Consider the following 6,780-nt stretch of genomic DNA (forward strand, 5'->3'; position numbering starts at 1 on the left):
GCTCCGAATTAGGGTTAGTAAAAGGTACTTCCTCTCCGCATACTTTCTTTGCATGTTATATGCCTTATCAGCCGCAATCTTCTTGGCCTCCTGGATCTCTTTGAGGGCTTCCTGGGCCTCATTCCACGCGGCCTCCGCGCTCTGACGAGCCTTGGCGAGTTCGGTCTCTCGAATCGATGCATCATGCTCCAAGGCCTCGCACTTCTTCACCGCGTCCTGGAGCTCCTTCTGGTCCTCGCCGACCCGGGCCTTGAGCTTCTTACGGCCGGCTTGCTGCTGGACAGCCTTCCCATCGGCTTCGGCTAGGGCCTTTTTTAGGGCCTCGACCTCGATCGCCGCTCCTACACATATTATGACACTCTGGTCAATACACACCACTTATTCTCCCCGAATACACAGCAACTCGTTACACACGTTGCTTCTCCAGGAGCTGAGTCTTCACCTCGCCGAGCTTGTTCTCGACTCGCTCCAGCCTCTGCTTCAGTTCAGAGACTTCGGCAGTATGCGCGGTCGCAGCCAATAGCGACGCCTGCTTATTCATACATATTAAGTTAGTCTCCTACAAAGGGTTGATCCTCTGTCCGGCCTTTCTTTCCGAACACCGGATAGTGTCTCAGGGGCTACTGTAAGCATGGAGTGTTCTTTTTCTACGTGACTTACCTCAAAAACTGCCAACAGATTGTTGCAGGCCTCGTTTAGTCCGCTCTTGACGGACTGAACCTTCTCGATCACCGTACGCATAAGGACACGGTGCTCGTCCATAATAGGGGCGCCTCGTAGCGCCTCCATCAGGTTATCCAGTGCCCCTGGTTGGACAGGGGCCATCAGTGGAATTGGCGCACCCCCCTCCTTTGAAGGAGGGTGCTCGCCGGATTCCGGGGCCGTACTGGTCTCCGGAATCATATTCGGCTGAGGGATGAACTGAACACGTCCCTTCTCGCCAATCTCCATGGGGATCTGCTCCCCCACGTGTCCGGCAGCGGAGGTCTCGCCTTGCGGTGCCTCCTGGACAGTGTCCTGGGCCCCTCATCGGCTCGGAGCGGTCCTCCGGGACAACACTTCGGTGTCATCCTTGGCCTTGGGGGAATAGGTGGGTGGTGGCGACATGCTGGCCATTTCCGCCGGATCCAACGAACCTCCAGATGAGGATCGCTGGATGCTGTCACGGGCCGGACTGCAATAGCACAATTAACCACATCAAAACAATAAAAAGGAGAGGTTGGTTACACTTGTATACATGAGTCATGTGTGACGCCCGGATAATTAAGCTACAGTAACCCTCCGCTAATGATGCCACGTCACCTTGATTACTGTTGCTAATCTTGCGTTAGTTAGAAACCGATTTGAATTCAAATTCAAAATCAAGCAAACAATAAAAAAAAATTCAAATATCAAAACAAAAATGTTTGGTGGGTGCCAAATAAGGCATAGGTAATTATGGTGAAGTGAACACATTTTTAGAAAATGCCTAAGTATTTTAAAATGTAATAAAACAGAAAGGAAAATAAATAAAAAAGAAAAAAAGTGAAAATAAGACAAAAGGAAAAGAACCCCCCTTCCCTCGTGGCCCAACTGGCCTTTGCCGGCCAGGCCGGCCCGCTCCCGCATGCCTGCTGGCCTATTTGGCCAACCCCCCCCCCCGAAACCCTAACTACGATCTCCACTCCCCCCATGATCCACATCTGGATCGCGCCCCTGGCGCACCCCCCTCCCCCCGCCGCCAGGCGCCTCCACGCCCGACCTTGCCGCCGCTCCGGAGGACGGGCTCCCTGCCGAGAGCACCCGACCTCCCTTCCCCTCGCTCTTCCTTAGCACCGCCGCCCTCCACGATGCAGGCGCACGCCACCGCCTTGGCGCTACCGCGGTGCCCGAGCCGCTCATCCCCCGCTCGATCTGGGCGCCCGCCTGCGCCCAGGGGCCCGATCCCTCTCCCACCTCTGTTCCCGCGCTCTCCATCGTTGCGGCGCCCTAAAAGGTTGCCCGCGAGCTCCGTCATCGTCCGCCTTGTCGTCTTCACCCACTGGATCCAGCAGGGAGCCACCGCAACGTCTGCATCAACCTCGTCTTCATCTTCGGCCAACACAGCTCCTCCGTGTTGATCCGCCCTACTCCAGTCGTCCCCGGCCTCATCGAGCCTCCCTTGCAACGCTGTGAGCAGCACCACGTTCCCCCTCCGTCCTCCCCCTCGATTTGTTGTTGTTGCTGCTAGCTCCGCCGTTACCGAGCCCGCCGCCTAGCGCCACTCCCTGCCGGCCGGCGCGCTCGCCGTGGGCCGCTCGCGCCCTGGTTTCGCATGCCCGCTGTCGAGGCCTTCGCCCCGGGCCTTGCTCGCCCCGCTTCGGCCAGCCACCTCCCCGATGTTGCCACCGCCGTCCTGCGTGCACACCCGCGCATCCCCGCGCCATCGCCTCACCATAGCTCCGGCCGGCCACTTCCCCTCGCTCTAACTGCGCTCGGCACCCTCTGGCCGCCCGGTCCACGCCCGGGGCCAGCGCCCCGTTGTGGCCAAGGCCGGCGCCTTGGTCCGCCCCTACAGGCGTCCCCGCCAGCGCCCGTGCGCCCGTTTGGCCCGATCCACTAAGGCCCCTGGGTCTTTGGCGAGGGGCCCCACCCCCCTGAAATGTTATTAAAAAAATAAGATAAAAAAGAGAATTAAAATAAATAAATAAGTAAATAGATAGATAAAATTAAATATTAATTAATTAATTAACTAAATAATTAACTTAATTAATTCTGTTTAAAGTAACTAATTAAGATTAATTAACCTAATTAACTAATTAACTTAATTAACTGAAATAGTCAATGACATGCGGGACCCACACGTCAGCTTGACCCAGTCAACACCTCTGTTGACTGATGATGTCATGCTAACGTCATGCTGATGCAATAATGCCATTTTCGGATTAAATTAATAATAGTAATTTATAAATTGATTTAAATCTTTAAAAATGAATATAAAATAAACCGTAACTCGGATGAAAATGTTTTGTACATGAAAGTTGCTCAGAACGACGAGACGAATCCGGATACGCAGCCCGTTCGTCCGCCACACACCCCTAACATATCAAACTCGCAACTTTCCCCTTCCGGCTCCTCTGCCTGAAAACGCGAAACACCGGGGATACTTTCCCGGATGTTTCCCCCCTTCATCGGTATCACTTGATACCGCGTTAGGGCACGCCTAGCATCACGCTTTGCTTTGTCATGCGTCGTCATGCATATCTGTGCATTGTATTAATTGTTTCTTCCCCCTCTTCTTCCGCTAGACACCAAGACCGACGCCCCTGCCACCCAGTACGACTACGGAGTTGACGACCCCTCTCTCTTGCCAGAGCAACCAGGGAAGCCCCCCCTGATCACCAGATATCGCCTATAATTCTCTATACTGCTTGCATTAGAGTAGTGTAGCATGTTACTGTTCGGTTACTCCTATTCTGTTGCATAGCCTGTCATTTTTGCTACAGTCATTGATACCATACCCGCAATCCTAAATGCTTAGTATAGGATGCTAGTTTATCATCATTGGCCCTACATTCTTGTCAGTCTACCTTGCTATACTATTGGGCCGTGATCACTCGGGAGGTGATCACGGGTATATACTATACATATATACATACTACGGATGGTGACTAAAGTCGGGTCAGCTCGTTGATTACCCGCAAGTGATCCCGATGTGGGGGCTGAAAGGACAGGTGGCTCCATCCCGGTAGAGGTGGGCCTGGGTTCCTGATGGCCACGACTGTTACTTTGTGGCGGAGCGACAGGGCATGTTAAGACCACCTAGGAGACAGGTGGGCCTGGCCCTGGTCGGCGTTCGCGGTTGCTTCATAATAACATGCTTAACGAGATCTTGGTATTTGATCTGAGTCTGGCTACTGTCCTATACGCACTAACCAACTATGCGGGAACAGTTATGGGCACTCGACGTCGTGGTATCAGCCGAAGCCTTCTTGACGTTAGCGACGGAGCAGCGCACGCCGGATTGGACCGCGTAACGTGACTTCCTTTGTAATGGAGGTTGCTAGGTCTGCTTCCGGCCGCCCTCGCAACATGCAGGTGTGCAATGGGCAATGGGCCCAGACCCCTGCGCGCATAGGATTTAGACCGGCGGGCTGACCTCTCTGTTGTGCCTAGGTGGTGCTGCGACGTGTTGATCTTCCGAGGCCGGGCATGACCCAGGAAAGTGTGTCCGGCCAAATGGGATCGAGCGTGTTGGGTTATGTGGTGCACCCCTGCAGGGAAGTTAATCTATTCGAATAGCCGTGATCTTCGGTAACAGGACGACTTGGAGTTGTACCTTGACCTTATGACAACTAAGAACCGGATACTTAATAAAACACACCCTTCCAAGTGCCAGATACAACCCAGTGATCGCTCTCTAACAGGGCGACGAGGAGAGGATTGCCGGGTAGGTTTATGCTATGCGATGCTACTTGGAGGACTTCAGTCTACTCTCTTCTACATGCTGCAAGACGAAGGCTGCCAGAAGCGTAGTCTTCGACAGGATTAGCTATCCCCCTCTTATTCTGGCATTTTGCAGTTCAGTCCACCGATATGGCCCTTTACACATATACCCATGCATATGTAGTGTAGCTCCTTGCTTGCGAGTACTTTGGATGAGTACTCACGGTTGCTTTTCTCCCCCTTTTCCCCCTTCCCTTCTACCTGGTTGTCGCAACCAGATGTCAGAGCCCAGGAGCCAGACGCCACCGTCGACGACGATTCCTACTACACCGGAGGTGCCTACTACTACGTGCAGCCCGCGGACGACGACCATGAGTAGTTTAGGAGGATCCCAGGCAGGAGGCATGCGCCTCTTTCGATATGTATCCCAGTTTGTGCTAGCCTTCTTAAGGCAAACTTGTTTAACTTATGTCTGTACTCAGGTATTGTTGCTTCCGCTGACTCGTCTATGATCGAGCACTTGTATTCGAGCCCTCGAGGCCCCTGGCTTGTATTATGATGCTTGTATGACTTATTTATGTTTTTAGAGTTGTGTTGTGATATCTTCCCGTGAGTCCCTGATCTTGATCGTACACGTTTGCGTGCATGATTAGTGTACGATTGAATCGGGGGCGTCACAAGTTGGTATCAGAGCCGACTGCCTGTAGGAATCCCCCTTCCACACTTCTTGGCCAAAGTCGAGTCTAGACATTACAAAACTTTTACTAACATGGCTGTGTGCCTTACGGGCCCACGTCGCAATTTGGGTGGTATTAGGATCTTTTATTCCTCGACCTATACTCTGGGACTCTGATCTCTCTTCTATTCGGGTTAAATGATTTTGCTAAAATCTAACTCTAGGTTCTCGTTACCACTTCCTGCCGGAGAGCCCCTTCATTACAGATGATCGACTGCTTCAACAGAAGATTCTGATGATGTTCTCCCAATCCTCCTGATGTTCTCCCGAGACTTTCTGCCATCGCTTGTGCAATTCCCTACCACTGAAATATCCCTATGTATAAATACATACACTTGCCGTTCTTACTTTTATTCCCAGTTGATCTTCTTATTACAAGATCACCTGAAATCCTCTCTATTGTTCCGAGAATATTTTGTGCCTACTGCCTTGTAGTTCCTTTCCACTTGAATAACCCTACGGATAATTCCTCACTCCTATCGAGTATCTACTCATTCCCAGTTGTTCATGTGTTTGACAAAAGTCTTCAAAATACTATTCGATCTTCCGAAAATCCTCTGGAGCCTTTTTGCTCTTGAAATTCTTGCTTGCTTTCATTATGGCTAATCCCATAAGTATAGTAATCTTATTGGCAGCCCTTGTCACTATCATTTTGAGTCCATTGATTCAATATGTTGCAAATGCTCGCAATCCTCAATCATCTTTCCGGCTCAGGTGTCATTTTGAACATGAGCTGGTTATTGACCAATCAAATTGCCGTCGATTGTACCCCTAAGTCTATTCAACTTATCCATTCTTAATCAGACCGTTGGCTTCTGATCCATTGATTTGGAAATGATAATTCCTTTGCATTTGAGCTTTGTACTCAGTTGTTTCTATAGTCCGTTGCCCTTTCGTTCCTTCTTCCTCTAATAGAGTACCGATACTCGCATCAGCTCCGTTGTAGACCACAAGACCCCTTGTTGGATTATTATCCGATAGTGTCCTTCATATTCAATAATCTTGTGAGCCTTTCCTTGGAAACATAATGCCTTTGGTAAATTGTATCCCCTGCTTGCTCAAGCATGCTCTACTATCGATCTTGTGTTATTTATTCTTGAAATTTGTGGTATATGTAACTAAGATGCCCGATGGGTTGAACCTATGCCTTCCTTAATATGTGTGAACTCGAAAGTTTTCACGAGTCGTACTCTTCCAGTATTTTGCCAGATAAAATTCCAACACCTACAACTTCATTGAACGCGAGAAGTGAATGAAAGGTTGTGCATTGGAGAAGTGGGAGTCGACCTTGAACTTTGTGTTCATGCCCATGGACACGATGTACATCTTCTCATCGAAGCATCTTTTGAAATTAATTATTCCCTTGGTATAAGATCATCTTATATCTGGGATCTGGTCTTTTTGCAATCGTGGTTCCAACCATGTTCTCCTTTAAATACCATTTCTCGTACAAGTTTAAGCACTTGTCTTCTGCAGAGCAATGCCACAGTCCAACCTCTACTTTGATCTGTCATCGAGTATTACCCCCTGGTATCTCGAGATTATCATGGAACTGCATAACTTTTTATGAGTTCTTCATCAAGTGCTACCTTCCCACTGATTCCAATTTTTCACGGGCTCTAAGTTATTAAACACTCGAA

The sequence above is a fragment of the Triticum dicoccoides genome, chromosome 5B (genome assembly GCF_002162155.2).
Source record: "Triticum dicoccoides isolate Atlit2015 ecotype Zavitan chromosome 5B, WEW_v2.0, whole genome shotgun sequence".
NCBI lineage: Eukaryota > Viridiplantae > Streptophyta > Magnoliopsida > Poales > Poaceae > Triticum > Triticum dicoccoides.